Below are 20,896 nucleotides of genomic sequence, written 5' to 3'. Positions count from 1 at the left end.
GTACCATACTGCATTTATAAGAAGCTCATCTCTGCCACCTAGTGGATATTGCAGCATACTGCATTTATAAGAGGCTCATCTCTGCCACCCAGTGGATATTAATACAGAATATCATACCTGTACTTTGTCAAAGAATTGGACGTGAGTCCAAAAAGAGGCAACTCTGAAAACAGACACACTAACAGAGAACCAATTGAGTACAAAAATGCCCAAATAAGCTAATCATCAATAAAGTACACACAGAACTTGATCTTGTGCAAAATAGTATAAATGTTTTATTCGAAAAATACCTTATTATCCTCTAAAAATCAGTAAAGACAAAATATGAGACATAAAATTGTGGAGAACAATATGACCAAAACCCCTGACATCAGTATATGGTACCATGGCTAGATGTACAGTCTAACGGTGGCTCTGCTACATAGGGTTAAAGGGAGGAAAAAATTCCCGTTCCTAGTCATTCTAAACTTAGTACCAGACACAGTGGCCCACCAATCAACCCTAAGGTGTTAAGTACTGAGCTCACATCATAAAGCCACTAGTCCACATATAACAGAGATGGTTCTCATACCCATAGTGGAGGTCGGGGGTCCCGCCAATACCCCTACGCGTTTCGCACACAAGGGCTTCCTCGGGGGGCTGTATGGCAAGTGACATGGCTGAGGGATCTTTTATAAGGATCACTGCAATTTGAAAATCATGTGCGCGCGGCCATTTGTGTTTTTCTGTGTATATTCACAGCTCATCTTCCTGATCATATGGATCATAAGACCCGCGAAAAGGCGTGGTTGACAAAATTAAATGAGGTGTTTGGTGGAGATCAGAGTGTGGCTGTTAACTCAAGAGAAACCGAGGACTCAATTGCTAAGTTAAAAAGTCTATTGAATAAAAAAAACGAGGTTATGGTGGAATAAGTCCTTTTTGGAACGATATGTGGATAAAGGCCTGATACCCTGAGGTTTACGAGTGCAGGTCTTCCCCTCGTTCTTTGTTGATGATGAAATCTTTAGACAACATATAACAGAGATGGTTCTCATACCCATAGTGGAGGTCGGGGGGTCCCGCCAATACCCCTACGCGTTTCGCACACAAGGGCTTCCTCGGGGGGGCTGTATGGCAAGTGACATGGCTGAGGGATCTTTTATAAGGATCACTACAATTTGAAAATCATGTGCGCGCGGCCATTTACAACCAGCGCATGCGCAGTGTGCACGGAAGTCCAGCTGCGTCACTTCCGGCCATCCCAGAAGTCGACACACGTCAGAGTCCGCATGGTTACCATGGGGACCCGGCTGCTGTGTCGATGCCGTAAGGATGCCTTCCGCCATGCAGCAGGCGCGCACACCGCGCATGTGCCCCACGCCGCCGCCATTGTTATCTACGGCATCAACAAACATCAAAAACGCCACCATAATATTATGGTAAACCGTGACCTGTATTCTGTGCTCACAAGGGACAATGAATACACGTCAATTCACATCAATGAAAATGGTTGCGCCAACATAGATACAATAAAGAGAAGGAAATTGCAGCAATCTTATAATGTACACATTATATATATATATATATATATATATATAATGTGCATAACGATCCTAGAAGAGGATTTTCTTTATTCTTGTTTTTCCATTTTATCACTTTTTCAAAGTTAGGTCCCAATCTTCAAAACTTGATAGTATGCCTTCAAGGTCAAGATTAAAAGTTCATATCTATTCAAACTGATGAAAATAAAAATAAAAAAGAGAATACATTAAAAACTACCCAACAACCAATTAAAAACAAAGAAACCAAGGAGCAATATACTATATTTTTTGAGAAATGGTGAAAAAGTTAATTTTTCATTAAGTCCGTGTGGGGCCATTGTATTCAATAGGACAATCCACCGACATTCTAATTGGGCTAGGATCTCTTTCATATCCCCACCCCTAATGCCACAGTGGACACGATCTATACCACGCACTCGTAAACCAGATGCATTCGAATCATGATATAATTTAAAATGCTTAGGGATAGTTTTCAAAATATCCATAATCTCCCTAGAGGCCATAATGTCTCTGACATGTTCTCGAGTGCGCACACGCAACTCTCGTGACGTCAAACCCACATACACCAGATTGCAGGGACATGTCGCATAATATACGACATGTCGTGTGTTGCAGGAAATGTATGTTAGAATGCGAAATTCTTTCTGTCCATCAGAAGACAAGAAAGTTGTGGCCCGTATGATATTTGTACAGGCTCGACAAGAGCCACAGGGATAACAACCCCAGTGACGTCCCTGTGTACCAAAGGGGTTAGGAATAGGTGCCACGTAGTGGCTTTTAACTAAAAGATCTCGCAGGTTTTTCCCCCTTCTTGCTGTCATGAGGATGATCTGGTAGGAGTTGACTCAGAACGGCATCTGTTTTAAGTACCGGCCAGTGTTTTTGAAGGATCTGACGCATCTCTGACCATTGGTTGTTAAAAGTTGCAATATACCATAAAGGTTGATCACCCCCAGTTCTATGCTCAGATCCACATAAAAGTTGATTACGTGGAGTACCACGGGAACGACGATAACTAACCCCTCTTTATACATCTATTACTATATCCGCGTTCACGGAACCTGGTGCTCAGGTCCCGAGACTGGCCCTCAAAGGCCCCATCCGTAGAGCATACCTGTCTCATGCGCAGGAATTGTCCTGTCGGTATAGCTCTTATGGTCGATGGGGTATGGGCAGATGTAGCATGCAATAAAGAATTCACCGCAGTCTCTTTACGAAAAATGTCAGTCTGAATTCTACCATCCCCATCGACCAAGACCTTCACATCCAGAAAATCAATAACCCGCGCATCAATCTTATATGTCAATTTGATGTTATATGGGTTCTGATTAAGCTCTCGGATGAAGCCCAGAAAGCCAGCCTCAGTACCCTGCCAAATCAAAAAAAACATCGATAAATCTGTACCAGCACTGCGCCTGGGATGCGGCCGGCACGCCGCCGCCGAAAACCTCTCGCTCCCAATACCCCAGAAAGAGGTTTGCGTACGACGGCGCACAGGCCGCACCCATCGCAGTGCCGCATTGCTGCAAATAATTTCTTTACTTTCAAGGACAGGTTTTATGTGTCAAAACAAAATCTAAAAGCTCCAGGATCAGTGAACGCAGAGTAGGTTCATAATTACTCATGCCCAAGAAGTACTCCACTGCCAGCAAACCATCAGAATGGTGGATACTCGTATAAAGTGATTCCACATCTATGGTAGCTAGATGCATATCTGAGTCAACACACAACCCGTGAATTTTCCTCAGGACGTCCGTAGTGTCTCTGACATGGGAGGGCAGCGACTCAACTAAAGGCTGTAGATAATAGTCTATGAATTTACACACAGGGTCGCAAAGCCCTCCAATGCCAGAGACAATCGGACGTCCGGGGGGTACCAGAGGGTCCTTATGTACCTTTGGTAATAAGTAAAAAGTGGGAGTCACCGGATCCTTTACCATCAAACCCTCAAACACTTTTTTTGGGATTGTACCTAATGTTAGGGCATCATCCAGAATCTTATACAATTCACCCCAAAATTTCTCCATAGGATTATTATGCAGCTGGAGGTACGCCTCACGGTCCCTTAGCTGTCGGAATGCCTCTTTTTCATACATCCCTACTGGCCATAAGACCACGTTCCCCCCCTTATCTGCTGGTTTAATAACAATATCCACCAGGCTACCCAACTCCTTGATAGCATTGTTCTGTACTTTGGTGAGATTACAACCACTCTTATTAACAGGGATTTTTTTGAAATCCTCCAGAACTAATTTATTAAAAATTTCCAACTGTGGATAAATAGAGAAGGGGGGAAACGTGGTCGACCTAGGGAGAATGGATGCAGGAAAGGTACCTGTATTAGGAGGAGTTTCTCCAGTTTCGAGTTCCTCCAAAGCGACCAAGGCTTCTTGCTCCTGAGTAGTGGATAATTCCATACACCCCTCGGGTTTGTAATGAAGTTTCCGTAATACCACTTTTCTCAGGAAAAGCTGCAAGTCCTTCATCACTGAGAAGAAATCGAAAGAGTTAGTTGGTACAAATGTTAAACCCCTGCTTAACACCTCGATCTGAGCCTGGGTAAGGATGTGATTAGATAAATTAATTACCTCAAGCACATTCTTAGGTTTCTTTTCCAATGGTTGGGGTGGGGTCAGTTTCCGCTTATTTTGTAATTTGCCCTTTCTAAAGGCCCTTTTACATTTAGCGATGCACCAGCGATCCAACCAGCGATCCGACCCGGTCAGGATCGCTGGTGCATCGCTAAATGATCGCTAGTGAGCTTTCATACAGAAAGACCTCACAGCGATGCAGCAGCGACGCAGAGAACGATACTTACCATTCACACACAGCGATCCTGGCGTCCTCCCGCCCGCCTCCACTCGTCGCTGGACGTCACAGCAGGAAGTCTCAGCAGGAAGCGCCCGACGAGAAATGGAGCCGGACATTCTCGCGCGATCAGCGATGGACAGCGGGGGAGCCGGTCGCTGGTAAGTATCACAGATAGCGATATCGCTAGCAATATCGCTATAACGTCACAAAACCAGTGACGTTTTAGCGATATTGCTAGCGATATTGCTTAGTGTAAAACCCCCTTTACACCGGGTTTCACATATCCCAATCTTTCGTTCAAGGGAAGTGGAAAAGAAGGGCCAACAGCCCCATCCTCATCCATAGATGATGCTGATGAGAATGAATTGCGATGATTTCTAGAAGTCACTCGCAGTGATGCCTGCTTTTTCCTCCATCTGTACACTCTATCATTTGAATAGTCAGCCATATCTCTCTGATATTTTTTAGTTTTTGCAGTAACAATGTCTTTTTCCCATTTTGAAAAATCATCTTCTAGTTCTTTATTCAATTTTACTAAGGCTTCATTTGTTAATTTGGCCCGAAGGTCAGTCTGGATAGAGCAAATTTCCACTTCCAATTGATTAAGAATTTCCGCATTGTTTTTGATTAGGAGACCCATATATCCCTTTGAGCAATTAGAAGATAACTCCTCCCACTGCTGTCTAAAGATTTCATCATCAACAAAGAACGAGGGGAAGACCTGCACTCGTAAACCTCGGGGTATCAGGCCTTTATCCACATATCGTTCCAAAAAGGACTTATTCCACCATAACCTCGTTTTTTTATTCAATAGACTTTTTAACTTAGCAATTGAGTCCTCGGTTTCTCTTGAGTTAACAGCCACACTCGGATCTCCACCAAACACCTCATTTAATTTTGTCAACCACGCCTTTTCGCGGGTCTTATGATCCATATGATCAGGAAGATGAGCTGTGAATATACACAGAAAAACACAAATGGCCGCGCGCACATGATTTTCAAATTGCAGTGATCCTTATAAAAGATCCCTCAGCCATGTCACTTGCCATACAGCCCCCCGAAGAAGCCCTTGTGTGCGAAACACGTAGGGGTATTGGCGGGACCCCCGACCTCCACTATGGGTATGAGAACCATCTCTGTTATATGTGGACTAGTGGCTTTATGATGTGAGCTCAGTACTTAACACCTTAGGGTTGATTGGTGGGCCACTGTGTCTGGTACTAAGTTTAGAATGATTAGGAACGGGAATTTTTTCCTCCCTTTAACCCTATGTAGCAGAGCCACCGTTAGACTGTACATCTAGCCATGGTACCATATACTGATGTCAGGGGTTTTGGTCATATTGTTCTCCACAATTTTATGTCTCATATTTTGTCTTTACTGATTTTTAGAGGATAATAAGGTATTTTTCGAATAAAACATTTATACTATTTTGCACAAGATCAAGTTCTGTGTGTACTTTATTGATGATTAGCTTATTTGGGCATTTTTGTACTCAATTGGTTCTCTGTTAGTGCACCCAGTGGCAATTGTAGCATACTGCATTTATTTGAGGCTCATCTCTGCCACCTAGTGGATATTGTAGCATGCTGCATTTATAAGAAGCTTATCACTGCCACCTAGTGGATATTGTAGCATACTGCACTTATAAGAGGCTCATCTCTGCCACCTACTGGATATTGTAGCATACTGCGTTTTTTTAGAGGCTCATCTCTGCCACCTACTGGATATTGTAGCATACTGCATTTATAATTTATATTTATGGGCAGCACGGTGGCTCAGTGGTTAGAGTCCTGGGTTCGTATCCCACCAAGGACAACATCTGCAAGGAATTTGTATGTTCTAAGTCAAAAGGAATCTACAGTGGCGCTCAGAGTAAATGGTGCTGCAGAATTAAACAAAAAACCACTATTTTGTCAGTATAATCATAAAGAAATAAATAAAAATAATAAATTTGCGCACACAAAACCCTTCCCCTTAATAAGGAACTGGTTGAGATGAAAAACTATTAGGTAGAAATACACACAATATACCAAGGAAGTAAATAATTCCGTAAAAAACCAAAATACTTAAAATTAAAAATTACAAATATGTTGTTGGAGATTCAACTGGAAAAAGTCCAAAATAATTAATCACTTCAATAAAAAAATCAGAATATATTCTGAGGTTATAACAATTTATTTAACATACACATAGGGGTAAAATACTCGTTTAGAAAACAAAACCTCAGTGTAAAACATATGAAATAATCAGCAATAAATGGATATAGCGCTATATCTCTAAATGAAAAAAGTGTCAAAAGATATGTAAGTACCACCACTTGAAGTAAAAAATGTTACTAAGGCTGTGTGCACACGCTGCGGATTCCGCTGCGTTTCCGCAGCGGTTTTGGCCGCTGCGGACACGCAGCAGTTTTAGCTGCGGTGTACAGTACCATTCATTTGAATGGGAAAAAAAAAAAAAACGCTGTGCCGACGCTGCGGAAAAAACCGCGCGGATTTGCTGCGGTTTTGAATCCGCAGAAAGAATTGCATGTCAATTCTTTCTGCGGAAACCGCTGCGGGTTCCTATCTCCACCATTGTGGAGATAGTGAATCCGCAGGACCAAACCGCAGGCAAAACCGCAGATAATCCGCAGGTCTTTGGACCTGCGGATTATCTGCGGTTTTTGCAAAATCCGTGCGGATTAATCCGCAGCGGATTCCGCAGCGTGTGCACGTACCCTAAACGTCATCCAACTAAAAGAATTTCTTTTTTATACAAATAAATATTTTCAGATAAATGGCAAATTAATTGTAATCACATGGAGATTGCCCCGGCCGGTGGCTATATCTCCTACCAAATGATTTCCTATAAAAAAGGTACCTTCAGTATCCCCAATAGAAATAGCAGGCTATTAATGAGCAGCTGTGGCACATAAGATCTGTACTTGTGGTTCCATTAGATACGGCAGCTCCGTTCTATGAAATAAAGGAAACGGGACCTGAAGTAACACCGGTAACATATATTCAGCAGCGTTCAGGCTGTGTAGTGTTTGTCTCCATTAGTTTCAGCGTCTCCGCTCTCTGGATTGAAAAGAACAGAACCTAGTGCGACGCTGGTGTCACGTGTTCAAATGCAATCCACATGAAACACTGGCGCTAGAGACGGGTGCGGTACGCGCCTCCACAACAACCAAAAGATAGGGAACACTTGCGCCGATCAGTTGCAGAGAAAATTCCAATAGTCCAAATTAGCAGCTGCAGGTCTGCTATTAAACGAAATAGAAGTCGAACTAGACTTGCCACAGATGATCACACGACCAGAGTTTGCCTGCTGACTAAACGGAATACAGGTTGCAGAAAGGACCAAAAAGCATCCAACGCGTTTCGGAAAGAGCGCTTTCCTTCATCAGGGATAGTTCTTTCTGATTATAGGGTCCTTTTATGCAGCCCTTCAAGGTCATTCTAATTAAAGAAATCCAAATAGTTCCAGATCGCTATTGAGACCTTTTGGGATGAGAGTGTCCAAAATAAAAATCCATTTTGTCTCCATACGAGACATAAGGGCTATACAATTGCCATTTCTCCAAGGTGGTGGTACTATTAAAAATCCTGTAATTTCCATACATTTTATCTGACCTCTATGATAATCTAAAAAATGTTTAGAAAGTGGATGGCCAATAAACTTATTTTTTATATTTCTAATGTGTTCACTTATACGAGATTTTAATGGCTGTTTCATGCGACCTACGTATAATTTATCACAGGGGCATTTAATTAAATAAATAACCCCTTCAGAAGAACAGGTGATAAAATCTTTTATCATATATGTTTGGCCATCTTTAATTATTGCCTGTTTTCTGACGGTGCAAGTATGTGTACACATCTTACATTTACGACAAGGGAAAAAACCTTTCATATTAAACAATGTACCAGACTGTTGAATTGGTAAGTTATGCACCGTCGGGGCAATAATATTGCCCAAATTACGCGCTTTTTTATAAATAAAGCGTGGGGTTTCTGGTAAAAAACCTCCCAGTATTTTATCATCTTTCAAGATATCCCAATGTTTATTAACTATTCTTTTCAACAAATATGAATTAGAATTATATTGTGTAATTATTGGAATAAAATTAGGAATATCCATATTTTTCTTATTAGAATGTTTTTTTAGGAGATCTTGACGGGGCAACTGGGTAACGGATTTTTTTGACCCTTTTAATAAATCTTTGTTATACCCCTTTTCTAAAAAATTTTTTGTTAAAAAGTCAGCCTCATTACCAAAATCTGAAGGATTTGTATGTTCTCCCCGTGTTTGTGTGGGTTTCCTCCGGGCACTCCGGTTTCCTCCCACACTCCAAAGACATACTGATAGGGAATTTAGATTGTGAGCCCCATCAGGTACAGTGATGATAATATGTGCAAACTGTAAAGCGCTGCGGAATATGTTAGCGCTATATAAAAATAAAGATTATTATTATTTATTTTTAAGAGGCTCATCTCTGCCACCTAGTGGATATTGTAGCATGCTGCATTTATAAGAAGCTTATCACTGCCATCTAGTGGATATTGTAGCATACTGCACTTATAAGAGGCTCATCTCTGCCACCTAGTGGATATTGTAGCATACTGCATTAATAAGAAGCTCATCTCTGCCATCTATTGGATATTGTAGCATACTGCACTTATAAGAGGCTCATCTCTGCCACCTAGTGGATATTGGAGTGTAACCGGGTCTTCCAAGCTGGGGTACCTCTTTCAGTACCACCCCGTGTTTTTGGAGGTCCGCTCTGCGTTGGCTGGAGTCTGAATGAAGGACGCTGGCTGGAATTCCTTGGTTACATGGGCACATATAAAAGATCACTGCTTCTCCATGTATTTCCAGTCTGACAACACTTTACTCACAGGACACAGAATATATCACACAGATACAGAGGGCCGGCCAATAGACAAGCGTCAGGCCAGACATGCATTACAAAAGCCACAGGTGGCCGGAGCCTGCCGATGTTTACTGTGGGAATTACAAAGGTGGGGGGAGGGCGGACACTGCTGATACATTAGGGACATGCATCTCACAAGGAACCTATTATATATACATATAACTGCACAACATATTCTGGGTGCTGAGTGGTTCTGTAGCACGTAACACGGCTCCCCTTTTCAGCGACGCGATCGGCATACACAGTCTGATCCTCAACGGATCGGTTTGGGGATGACCAAAGTTTATGGGGTTGGTACAAGTTCCGTTTGTTGACTTAGTCCATCAGCGTTACCGTTTTGTTTGCCGGGTCTGTGGTGGATGGTGAAGTCCAGAGGTTGTAGGGCTAAACTCCACCGCAGCAATCTGGCGTTGTCTCCGGAGACCCGATTAAGCCAGACTGGGGGATTATGGTCCGTTAGAAGGGAAAACTGTCGTCCATACAAATATGGTTGCAACTTCTTGAGTGCCCATACTACCGCCAGGCACTCCTTCTCGACGGCCGCATAGCTTACTTCATGGGGCAGTAGTTTCCGACTCAGGTAAGCTACCGGGTGTTCTTGGCCGTCCGGCCCGACTTGGCTCAGTACTGCCCCCAATCCAAACATAGAAGCGTCTGTATGAACAAGGAAACGTTTAGTTGGATCGTTTTAGTTGCGGCTAATACAGGGGTATTGGTGAGGGCGTCCTTTAGTTGGCGGAAGGCTTCCTCACACTCTGAGGTCCAGGTTACCTGGCGGGGTTGGTTCTTACGGGTAAAATCAGTGAGGGGCTTGGCTACGCTGCTATAATTGGGAGCGAATTTCCTGTAATACCCCGCTGTCCCTAGAAACGCCATGACCTGGGTTTTAGTGCGTCGGATGGGCCACTTGGCTATGGCCTCAATCTTGGCTGGTTCTAGTCGCTGTTTCCCCACTTCCCACCCAATGCCCTAAATACTGAACCTCTGCTTTGCCCACGTGACACTTGTTTGGGTTCAGGGTGATTCCGGCCTGGTGGATCCTGTCCAATACTGTCTCTAGGTGATTTAGATGCTCTTCCCATGTTGCACTGTAGATGGCGATGTCGTCCAGGTAGGCACAAGCATAGTCGTGGAGACCATCCAGAAGCCGGTCAGCCAGCCTTTGGAAGGTCGCCGGGGCATTCTTCATCCCGAGTGGCATAACTCGAAACTGGAATAAGCCGAACGGGGTGACAAATGCCGACTTGGGAATAGTGTCAGGACTAAGGGGAATCTGCCAGTAGCCTTTGCATAGATCGATGGTGGTCAAATATTTTGCCCCCGCCAGCCGGTCTAACAACTCATCCACACGCGGCATGGGATATGCATCCGTCACTGTTTTCTCATTGAGCTTACGATAGTCCCTGGGCATCCCCCGTAGTGTTAGTGCCCAAGAAGGATGGGATTACACGGTTTTGTGTAGACTATCTGACTCTTCAATGACCCCTAAACGCAGCATCTCTTGTATCTCTTGTCGCATCCCCTCTCGTACAGACTCAGGGATGCGGAAGGGGTTTTGTCGCAGGGGGGTCTGATCCTGGGTCTCAACCTTGTGTTGTGCCAGGCGAGTGTACCCCGGTCTCTCTGAAAACCTCCTCTGTCGCAGCCTCAACAACGCCTCCACCTGCTGTCTCTCCCGGGGGCCTAGGTCTTCACCCAAGTGTACCTGGTTCCAGGTTTTAGACTGAGTCCTTTCCCCTAAGACATCCGGCAAGGGAAGTCCGGCTAAATCCTCTGCTTCAGGTGCACAGATGGCCACTACCTCTTCAGGGCGCTCCCGGTAGGGCTTCAGTATATTCACGTGGAACATGCGGATAACCCTGGGGTCGTCACAATCGGCGACATTATAGGTTGTGTCGGCTATTTTCCCCACTACCTGGTCGGGCCCCTGCCGTGCAGCTTGAAACTTATTCTGCTTAGTGGGCTCTAACACCAGGACCTTCTGTCCTATTTCCAAAGTGCGCTCTCTGGCTCTCCGATCGTACCATATGCGCTGGCGCCGCTGGGTCGCCTGAATGTTCTCAAGTACAGCCTGAGTCAGCTCCTGTAGGCGGTCCTGGAATTCCAGCACATGGGGTACCTATTGTACCCTTTCTATGAGTCCCTCCCCTTCCCAGTGTTCCAGCACTAAGTCTAGGGGTCCCCTTACCCGTCTCCCGTATACCAGCTCGAACGGGGAGAACCCCGTGGATGCTTGGGGCATCTCTCGATAGGCAAACATGAGGTGTGGCAAGAATTTCTCCCAGTCCCTGTAGGTCCCGGTAAAAGTCCCAATGAGCTGTTTTAATGTCCCGTTAAAGCGTTCACACAACCCATTGGTTTGCGGGTGGTACGGGGCACTTCTAATGGACTTTACGCCGCACAGCTTCCACAGTTGGTTGGTCACCTCTGCTGTAAACTGGGTACCCTGGTCCGAGATAATCTCCCGGGGAAATCCAACCCGTGAGAAAACCTGGAGCAGGGCGGCCGCCACCATCTCTGCCAGTATGTTAGGTAACGCAACCGCCTCTGGATACCGTGTGGCATAATCTACCACTGTCAATATATACCTTTTCCTGGAAGGACTGGGTTTGGCTAACGGCCCTATCAAATCGACCGCTACTCGGCTAAATGGTTCCTCCACAATGGGGAGGGGGCCTAATTTGGCCTTGCATAGATCCCCCCTCTTGCCAATGCGCTGACAACTGTCACAGGTCTGGCAGTACTGACGAACATCATAGGTTACCCCCGGCCAAAAGAAGTTTTGTGTCAGACGATGCCTGGTGCGACTGACGCCGAAGTGCCCGGCCAAGGGTATATCAGGAGAGATTCGCAGTAGCTCCTGCCTATACTTCTTGGGAACTACCAGCTGTTTTATAGTGTGGCTCGTCCCTGTGTGGTGCTGCTCTGTGACCCGGTAGAGGAGTCCCTGCTTCCATACAAACTGTTCCCCTTCTAGTACTCCTCTCCCCTCCTGTGCCTTCCCACGATATCCCTCTAATGAAGAATCCTCAAGTAATTCCCTCTTAAATTCATCTGGGGTGGCCCAAGAAATGTGTCTGGCTATGGGAATACGTGCAGGGCTGTGATGTCTTACCTGGGCCTCCTCTGAGTGTGATTCCGCCTCCGCAGCTCGAGCTTGTCTCCGGGTGGTCACAGGATAGGTCTCAGCCTGAGGGGCCACCGAGAATGCAGACAACATGGGCCCCAAGTCATTTCCCAGCAAGACGTCTGCAGGCAAATCCTCCATCAAGCCGACCTCAACAAGGCCATCCCCGACTCCCCAGTTCAGGTGAATCCTGGCAGTGGGCAGTCGATGTATAGCTCCCCCTGCTACACGGACTGCCACTGTCCGGTCCGTCTTCTCTTGGTCCCGGACGAGATGAGGCTTCACAAGGGTCAAAGTTGCTCCGGAATCTCTTAGTCCCTGCATACGTTTCCCATTAACCCACACGACCTGTCGATGCTGTTGTCGATTATCTGCCTGGGCTGCCTGCACAGGGTCTACTTCATGCAGCACTTCCCCCATCTCTTCCACCCCTTGGTTAGTCGTAGCCCCCCAATGCCGGGTCAGCTTCGCCTTGGTAGCAGTGTACAGCAGCCCGGCTGAAGGTAGCTGTTCCCGCCTTTGGCCACTGGGTATGCTGAGTCCGGTTGGGGCATTGTCTTTGCAGGTGGCCCAGCTGACGGCAGGTGTGGCATCGCGCACGAGGGGGACTGTGGTAGGTCGGGTTTTTAACTGATCCCCCTACAATCCTCTGTGGTTTGGGGCCCTCCAGGTCCATGGGTGGGCCCCTAGTGTCCACCTTTGATCCGGAGAACTGCGGCCTCCTGGCATCATGATGTTCATCGGCCAGACGAGCGGCTTCCTCAAGAGTCGTTGGCCGCCTGTCCCGAAGCCATTCCTGTGTCTCGGGGTTTAGTCCATTAAAGAATCGTTCTAACAGGAAGAGCTGGAGGACGCCCTCCTTAGTGGTTGCTTGGTTCCCTTGTACCCACTGTAGCAGTGACCGCCGTAATTTACAGGCCCATTCAGCGTGGCTATCGGTTACGTGTTTTATAAGTCCGCAGAACTTTTGGCGGTAGGCCTCTGGTGTCAGCGCATACCGGGCCAAGATCACTTCTTTGATCCGCTCATAGTCCATACAGTCCTCATCAGGTACAGTGCGATAGGCGTCCGCTGCTCGGCCTGTCAGCTTGCTGGCCAGAATCTGAACCCGTTCCTCCGGCTTTACTTGATGAAGGGCACACTGCCGCTCAATGTCCTGCAGAAAGCCATCAATGTCTTCCTCTGCCTCCCCCGACTGTCGGAAGGCATTATACTGGATCTTTTTGTGGCTTACTGTTGAAGGTACCTGGTCGAAGGCCAGAGCTCCCCCTGCTCGCTGACTCTCCTCTCTCCGCTCTGCCATCTCATCTTGGCCAGCTCCACTTTGGTCCGCTCTGCCATCTCCATCTTGGCTAGCTCTATCCTGGTTCGCTCGGCCATCTTTTCCTTCAGATCAGTACGCACATCAGCCATCACCTCTCGTATCTCTACTGCAGGGTTTGGGCCATAGAACGCCAGTCTGTTCTTTACCTCCCTCTGGAATTCGGTCTCCTCCACGTTCACATTGGGGGGCGCTGCACTGTCGTGTTCCATGATGGCTGCTATCAAATCCGCTTTTGTTTTGTTGCTGGCGATCAACCCTCGGGCTTCCACCAGATCTTTTAATGTAGTCCTCTTTAACTTCTGGTAGTTATTTTCCATTCATTCCTTTCCTCCTGTAGAAGGGGGTATCAAATCCCGCTGGCTGCCACCAGTGTAACGGGGTCTACCAAGCTGGGGTACCTCTTTCAGTACCACCCCGTGTTTTCGGAGGTCCGCTCTGCGTTGGCTGGAGTCTGAATGAATGACGCTGGCTGGAATTCCTTGGTTACATGGGCGCATATAAAAGATCACTGCTTCTCCATGTATTTCCAGTCTGACAACACTTTACTCTCAGGACACACACTATATCACACAGATACAGAGGGCAGGCCAATAGGAAAGCGTCAGGCCAGACATGCATTACAAAAGCCGCAGGTGGCCGGAGCCTGCCGATGTTTACTGTGGGAATTACAAAGGTGGGGGGAGGGCGGACAAAAGGAGAATATCGTGTCCCCTCTGCCCAGGGGCGCAGCCTGTGGGCTGATGCATTAGGGACATGCATCTCACATAGAACCCATTATACATACATATAACTGCACAACATATTCTGGGTGTTGGGTGGTTCTGTAACATGTAGCCTACTGCATTTATAAGAGGCTCATCTTAGCCACCCAGTGGATATTGTAGCATACTGCATTTATAAGAGGCTCATCTCTGCCACCTAGTGGATATTGTGCCATACTGCATTTACAAGAAGCTCATCTCCGCCATCTAGTGGATATTGTGGCATACTGCATTGATAAGAGGCTCATCTCTGCCACCTAGTGGATATTGTAGCATACTGCATTGATAAGAGGCTCATCTCTGCCACCTAGTGGATATTGTAGCATACTGCATTGATAAGAGGCTCATCTCTGCCACCTAGTGGATATTATAAATAAAAGTACCTTTGACAGGTGTCTGCATTTTAAATATCAAGAAATCAGCATAATAATTCAATAGCAGACAGAAAATAAATGGACGATAAGGACAATCGCAATCTACCTAAAGAGAAAACTGAGCAGAGCTCCAAAAAAGCGACTATAAGTCCAGAGTAAAGTCAAAAAAGTTTTTATTTTAATTAAGACACATCCAGATACAAATGGTGGGGAGTGGGCAATAAAGTGCGAAACCGCACACCGCATGGATAAAAAAAGGATTGCTGTACAACCAGAACCTATGCAGTAACAAAGCATACATAAAGTTACTAAATTATCACAGAGTGCATATAGTGCATGGCAATGTATGGCAATTAGGAATAGACCGCCAAACAGTATATATGTAGATATATATCTCTTTATACCAGCTCCATCCATCAAGTAAACAGCTAGATACACAGATCATTATCAGGTAGCAGGTGACCATTCACCATGGTTAGACAGATATATGATGCCTAAGAAGCATAGTAATAAGAGAGGAAGCATAAATTACCTAATGAAATGGCGGGCAGAGGCTCCAGCAGTCAGCAATCCACCCCAACGATCGTTTCGGAGGGTTACTCCTTCATCAGGGGGCGTGATGAGTGAGGGGAGCATCTGTGCTTAAATACCGGCAAGCTGGAAGTACATGTGGGTGACCTGCTGACCCCGGAGATGACACCTACACAACCATGACAACCAGGACGCCGAGCAGCGTCGGTGTCATGCAGAGGGGAGTGTACCAGACAAAGTCATGGCAACCCCCTCTACATAGAGACGCGAGAGCCAACCAGCAGCCTGGTCACAGAGCCTGCAGGAGTCAGAGGCAGCAGGACAACCACAGCACTGCTTAATCAGAAGCCTATAACCCAGAGGAAATGTGCAGGAGGCAGTATATGTTGTAATAGCTGCGTCTACCGTATAACTCAGAAGAAATGTGCAGGTACAGTATATATTGTAGTAAAAGCACCTAGTCAAATGCACGTACCTATGGCATTGCAAGTGCTAAACAACACCAATCATAGCTCCAAAGAAATAATGCCACAATATAATATACACAGCATGTACAAGTTCAAATATATATGTTAGCACGCATATAACTGCATAGGTATAAGCAAAACCACCATGATTAATATACTGGGAAAATATACATATCAAGAATTATTATATAGTAATAAAAATGTATATACATTGTAACAAAGTATTATGAATCCCAATATATACACGTGCACATATTCCAAAGCATAAAAAAATATACAAAATGTATAAGAGAGTATACAGAAAAAATTCAAGTATACATATACAGATGTGTTATGGCAATAAGATGAAGCGAATTCAGAGCTGCGGGCCGCTAGAAGTTCCCAAAGGATCATCAGCATTGACAGTATCAAGCACAGAAAACGTGAGAAGTGACACTAGATAAAACATAAAAATCAAACGTTAGTTAAAAACAAATAGCCACTTGGTATGCAGATAACAGCACAATAATGCAGCAGCAGGTGGTCACAAGAAAGGGGCGAAACTTATATTTTCATTCAAACCGTGTGGTTGGACAGTGTTTAGTGTCCAAATCCACCGGGTTTCCAGCTGTGCGAGACGTTGAGTTTTTACCTCCACGAATACCCACCTCTAATGTGTCAATGCCCCTAACTCTTAGACCTTTTGCATCACACTGATGGTACAGTTTGAAATGGCGTCGTATTGTCTTAAGTGTGGATGCGTCGTCGTGGCCAGCGGCAGCCTGTATACCCAGAACATGCTCCCTGACATGAACCTTAAGGTGCCCAGTAGTTAGGCCAACATATATCAGGGAGCATGGACAGGTGGCATAATAGATCACATTTTTAGTAGTGCACGTAATAAACTTCCGTATTTTATATTGACGTGATCCAGTTGAATCAACGAAAGAATTACTGCGCTCGATATTAGTACAGGCCACACAGTGGCCACAAGGGACGCATCCACACCTAGGCACAACCTGACTCTGAAAAATAGGGATAGGGTCAACATTGTAATGGCTATGCACTAATTGATCGCGCAGATTTCTAGCTCTGCAATACGTAATCAGTGGTCTAGAAGGGAGTATTTTAGCCAGAATGGGATCCGCCATAAGGATTGGCCATGATTTAAATAGAGAAGTACGTAACTTCTCTGATTGGCAATGAAAATCAGTTATGAATCTGATAGGTTCTAAATTATTATCCGATTCAGGACGTTTATAGAGTAATGAGTTCCTAGAATTATATTTGGCCTTATGATAGGCCTTTTTTATAGCTCGATTACTGTGGCCACGATCAAGGAGTCGTATTTTGAGTTCATCTGCACGCTTCTCAAAATCTGTTTCAGTGGAACAAATTCGTCGTAGACGAAAAAACTGGCCTGTTGCCACCGCGCGCACCATATGGCCAGGATGAAGAGAGGAAGCATGCAGTAGCATGTTGGTAGCCGTTGGCTTCCTATAGATGTCAGTCTGTACATACCCCAGGGAGGGAGTCCCTCCTTAAAGTGACATCCAAAAACTCAATCTGGTTGGAGTCATATTTAAACGTGAGGTGTATGTTACGGTCATTACTATTCAACTTGGAAATAAATTCATCAAGGGAAATTGGGGTATCCTGCCAGATCAAGAGGATATCGTCGATGTCGCGAGTCCATAGGAGGACACGCTCCATCGACCCCTGTTGATCTGACAGGAAGAGGTCCCTCTCCCACAGCCCCAGGAACAGATTAGCATAGACTGGCGCAAAGGCCGCGCCCATGGCTGTCCCCTGGAGCTGTAGGAAGAAGGACCCCTTAAAAATGAAAAAATTGTGGGTAAGGGTAAATTCCAACAGTTCAAGTATAAGATCCCTCATGCCTCGACTAAGGTTAGAGGTCCCCAGAAAAAATTTAGTGGCACACAAACCATCTGTGTGTCGAATATTTGTATACAGGGACTCGACGTCCACTGTTACAAATAGAGTCCCTGAATCCAAAGAGAGGCCATCCATCCTGCGAAGTAATTGGTTGGTGTCTTTTAAAAATGAAGGGAGGTCCTCCACTAATGGTTGGAGCATTGAATCGATCCAGCGATTCACGCACTCCAGGTAGTTCCCCCCACCCGACACAATTGGGCGGCCTGGAGGATTGATACCATTTTTATGGATTTTAGGAAGTAGATACAGAGTTGGTATTGTTGGTTCAACAACAACTAAAGCCACGGCTAATTCCTTGGTTATAATGCCATTGATGGTGGCCCTACTGATAATCTCCCTGAGCCGTGCATCAAAAGCGGACAAGGGGTTATATGTTAGTTTTTTATAACATGTGATGTTGTTCAATTGTCGAAAAACTTCAGTTTCGTACATAGTCCTTGGCCACAAGACAATATTACCCCCCTTGTCCGCTGGTTTGATCACGACATCAGGGAGATTTTGAAGATGTTTTAAACGTATACGTTCACTAGCTGTCAAATTGTCATTCACAATTTCTTTTTTAATCTGCATCAGTTCTTGGGACACCACCTTAACAAAAAGATCAATACTACTACAATTGGATAGTGGGGGGAACCGCCTGGAGCGCGGTTGAATCGAAGCTGGTATCTTACCTCCCTCCACCATATTATGTTCGCAGGATAGGTCCTCCAGGGTCCTCAAAGCTAATTGTTCCTCATCTGTTGGAAAGATTTTATGTAAATTATCATCAAAATAAAAACCTTTGAATAGTAAAGACCGTGCAAATATATGACGATCCTTTATGGCTGTAAAAGTATCTAACCCCACAGCAGGAGAAAAGGAGAGACCCCTGGACAGGATGGACAGATCTGTTTCAGATAAATTCTGATTACTCAAATTAATTACCTTATTATTATTAACTACGGCATCAGAAGATCTTTTGTTATTACGTCTTGTATAGGGATGGTATCCGTAGTTCCTTATTTTCCAATTCCCTGATCTTGTAATCACGGAGGATGTAGAGGCATCAGACTGGGTACTCAGAGAGGAGATGGAGGAATCTGACACTGTCCGTTGTATTTGTTGGACTCTCGAGGATTGTTTACGCCATTGATACACGCTATTATGTTGAAAATCCCTGATATCTCTGTTAAAATTAGACAGTTGTGATTCCTGTATTCTTTAAACAGTTGAATCAAGTGTTTTTTCTAATTGTACCTCAAACTTCTGCATCATGTCAGAGGGGCAGCCAACCTTTAGTTCAGATTGGGCAGCATCAATTAATTTATCCAGATCCACAATTGATTTGGAATTTAAGCCCATCAATAATTGCATAAAGGTGGCTGAACAATTATTACACGTCTCCTCCCAGCTCTTAATAAAAGACTCATCAACAACTGGAAAAGCGGGGATTACACGTATCCTGAGTCCTCTAGGGATGATTTTACGTGTTACATATTTTTCTAAAAAAGCACGGTTCCACCAAAGCTTCGTGCATTTGATAAGAAGCGTCTGTATAGTTTCAAAAAGGTCGCTCCATTTGTGGTCACCAGCCTGCTGTATATTGGCCCCATCATCCCTAAAGACCTGATCGATCTGCCCCAGCCAGGACTTCTCTTTGGCTCTGAAGTCCATGGTGTCAAAGGAAAGAGAAAAACCTGTGCATAACACAGAAAAAATACAATAAATAAAAGTACCTTTGACAGGTGTCTGCATTTTAAATATCAAGAAATCAGCATAATAATTCAATAGCAGACAGAAAATAAATGGACGATAAGGACAATCGCAATCTACCTAAAGAGAAAACTGAGCAGAGCTCCAAAAAAGCGACTATAAGTCCAGAGTAAAGTCAAAAAAGTTTTTATTTTAATTAAGACACATCCAGATACAAATGGGGGGGAGTGGGCGATAAAGTGCAAAACCGCACACCGCATGGATAAAAAAAGGATTGCTGTACAACCAGAACCTATGCAGTAACAAAGCATACATAAAGTTACTAAATCATCACAGAGTGCATATAGTGCATGGCAATGTATGGCAATTAGGAATAGACCGCCAAACAGTATATATGTAGATATATATCTCTTTATACCAGCTCCATCCATCAAGTAAACAGCTAGATACACAGAAGCATAGTAATAAGAGAGCTGACTGCTGGAGCCTCTGCCCGCCATTTCATTAGGTAATTTATGCTTCCTCTCTTATTACTATGCTTCTTAGGCATCATATATCTGTCTAACCATGGTGAATGGTCACCTGCTACCTGATAATGATCTGTGTATCTAGCTGTTTACTTGATGGATGGAGCTGGTATAAAGAGATATATATCTACATATATACTGTTTGGCGGTCTACTCCTAATTGCCATACATAGCCATGCACTATATGCACTCTGTGATAATTTAGTAACTTTATGTATGCTTTGTTACTGCATAGGTTCTGGTTGTACAGCAATCCTTTTTTTATCCATGCGGTTTCGCACTTTATTGCCCACTCCCCCCCATTTATATCTGGATGTGTCTTAATTAAAATAAAAACTTTTTTGACTTTACTCTGGACTTATAGTCGCTTTTTTGGAGCTCTGCTCAGTTTTCTCTCCACCTAGTGGATATTGTAGCATACTGCATTTATAAGAAGCTCATCTCGGCCACCCAGTGGATATTGTGCCATACTGCATTTATAAGAGGCTCATCTCTGCCACCTAGTGGATATTGTGCCATACTGCATTTATAAGAAGCTCATCTCCGCCATCTAGTGGATATTGTAGCATACTGCATTTATAAGAGGCTCATCTCTGCCACCTAGTGGTTATTGTAGCATACTGCATTGATAAGAGGCTCATCTCTGCCACCCAGTGGATATTGTAGCATACTGCATTTATAAGAGGCTCATCTCTGCCACCTAGTGGATATTGTGCCATATTGCATTTATAAGAAGCTCATCTCCGCCATCTAGTGGATATTGTAGCATACTGCATTTATAAGAGGCTCATCTCTGCCACCTAGTGGTTATTGTAGCATACTGCATTGATAAGAGGCTCATCTCGGCCACCCAGTGGATATTGTAGCATACTGCATTTATAA

The 20,896-nt window shown here is 44.7% G+C and overlaps 1 long non-coding RNA gene across 2 annotated transcripts; it reads right to left on the bottom strand.

The window, feature by feature from the left end:
• Positions 1–250: 250 nt before the first annotated feature.
• On the bottom strand, positions 251–20,292 carry LOC141099210 (uncharacterized). Of its 2 annotated transcripts, XR_012234454.1 has the most exons (5): positions 18,720–20,292; positions 18,467–18,532; positions 15,395–16,295; positions 3,880–4,032; positions 251–1,718 (listed from the first exon to the last, which is right to left on the bottom strand). It is a non-coding gene; the product is annotated as an uncharacterized lncRNA (long non-coding RNA). The 2 variants fall into 2 exon arrangements; XR_012234455.1 differs by lacking the exon at positions 18,467–18,532.
• Positions 20,293–20,896: the final 604 nt, after the last annotated feature.

This window comes from Dendrobates tinctorius, unplaced genomic scaffold (assembly GCF_039654945.1).
Source record: "Dendrobates tinctorius isolate UK_male_01 unplaced genomic scaffold, ASM3965494v1 ptg000099l, whole genome shotgun sequence".
In the NCBI taxonomy this organism is placed as follows: domain Eukaryota; kingdom Metazoa; phylum Chordata; class Amphibia; order Anura; family Dendrobatidae; genus Dendrobates; species Dendrobates tinctorius.
This window is presented reverse-complemented; position numbering and strand designations above follow the sequence as displayed.